Source organism: Montipora capricornis, chromosome 12, assembly GCF_036669925.1.
Source record: "Montipora capricornis isolate CH-2021 chromosome 12, ASM3666992v2, whole genome shotgun sequence".
NCBI lineage: Eukaryota > Metazoa > Cnidaria > Anthozoa > Scleractinia > Acroporidae > Montipora > Montipora capricornis.
The window spans coordinates 6,077,666-6,079,597 of NC_090894.1; the positions used below are offsets into that span (position 1 = coordinate 6,077,666).

General features: G+C 40.7%; 1 protein-coding gene across 1 annotated transcript in view; it reads right to left on the reverse strand.

The window, feature by feature from the left end:
* LOC138026096 (oxygen-dependent choline dehydrogenase-like) overlaps nt 1–1,551 on the reverse strand; it is a 12,677-nt gene extending 11,126 nt beyond the window's left edge. The window contains exon 1 of the mRNA XM_068873293.1: nt 1,483–1,551. The gene's annotated coding sequence lies outside the window, so the exon portion shown is untranslated. The remainder of the gene's footprint in view (nt 1–1,482) is intronic.
* Nucleotides 1,552–1,932: the final 381 nt, after the last annotated feature.

Consider the following 1,932-nt stretch of genomic DNA (forward strand, 5'->3'; position numbering starts at 1 on the left):
AAAATAGGTATCTTCAAAGTTTAGCAAACTTGTTGATACATCTTGTTGGTACATCTGTGGGAATGAGGGGCTCTTTTTGTTGTGTACTGAGCAGTCTTTTGCATGTGCTAAATGCTTTAGTGGTTGTTTCTATGTTCTTGTAGAGGCCTTACCAGTAAATGGATGTTCTTGCTCTTAGCTTTGTCTTCTCAGCTCCTAGGTGTGGCGCATGGAGTTTCGAAAAGATTTCGTTCTGTAGAGTGCCGGAGATAACAATTCGGTGGGATTTCAAGATTATCCCATCTTCTGTGGCTAGTTCATCGCGGAAACACCAGTAATGCTTTAGGGGTTCTGATAACGTCTGAATGTTTCTGGGCCACCCTGTGTGAATCACTTCTTCAAGTGCATTGAGCTCTGCATCCACGCTTGTCTGTTCCCTGATTCTTTGAAACATGTCATTACTGAACTGGGGCAGGACCTCATGTATTTGAACAATCATTTTGGGAATGGCATCTTTTCTACATTACTGGGGTAATGTTCATCCGGGCATTTATCTTTAGTTTGAACATTTGGAAACCTCACCCCAGCGCCCCGGGGCTTTGAATATTGCATGTGAAGGCTCGCTTTTTTTACTACAGGAAGGCGGGGTATCTCACCTACCCGGGTTCCCCCACCTCCATGTGAACAGGCCCTAAGATACGTATAGCTGGCTTTGAGGAGCGGATAAAATTTTCCCTCGAGAATTTATTTTTAACCAAAGAACACTCAGTGACTGTTACGCAATCGTTCGAGCAAATAACAAATCAACTTGAAACTTTTCTCGTCGAGCACTCCCGAACTTTGTCTTTAGGGAAGATAGCAGTTCTTCCAATAGGTTGCAATGAAGAATTGACAGTGACTTTTCATTAGCAGCCATTAGCGTTTTATCCAGACTATGGACTGAGTAATATTCAAATCAAGGAGTAGTTAACATTAAGTCTGGGTCATGTTCGTCGAGTTTCTCAGAACATAGGAAGAGATCACGGCAGGTCGAGCGCATTAAGCCTATCTATAGAACTACCAAACAGATAGTTTTGAATTAATGTAATAACAGTAACTTAAGAGGGTTAGCGTTAGGTTTAGAGTTAGGGTTAGACCAAAGAACTCATCGAACTTTTCGTGAGTCGAGAACGAATTTGTAGTAGATTATTCCGATTTCTTGAGCATTATTTTACCATTTATGTACCATAAATGTCTGCCTAAAATAATTTACGCGTTCATCGAGTCTGCATCTTTCTCTCCACACAACTGTCAATATGACAGATGTATTTGTACAGTACTCTTTCTTGCGCCATTAGCTCCCACAAATTAAAACAAAATCAGAAAGGTGCGGTGAGTAACTCGGTCGCAACCGCAATGCAAGTTGCCAACAACATGAGAACATCAAATGCAATGGGTCGAAATTCACTACTAAATAAATAATTTGAAATGTTCATAAACTCAAAAATCTTAGTTTTCAATTACCTTTGTGTTCGCTAGTTTCTGCACTCCTGTAATTTAATATGCTCTCCTTACGACTTCCTGTTTTGGATGCACAAGTATTTTTCCGCGTCGTGCTTCCACAAACAATTGACATGCGATTTCTACGTCACCCGCACGAGTTTACAGTCACGTACTACGATGTATCTCTATTTAATGAATTGTCAAGTAAATCAATATCTCGTCTTATCTTAGCCTGTGCTTTGCAAGGTGAAACTATTCTCAAATTCTCGTGCATTGTGCATTACAGGATGTTGCAATCTTGCCCGCGGCTGACATGACATGACATACCCGACATAACAACCGCCGATTTTTTTATGCTCGACAGAATTTAGGCTGATGACACGACAAGACCTGACGAGTGCACCCTTTCGGAAAGTTTGCTGTATATCTGACATAATAATTAATACTTTCGCGAAAAATCTTCATCAAGAT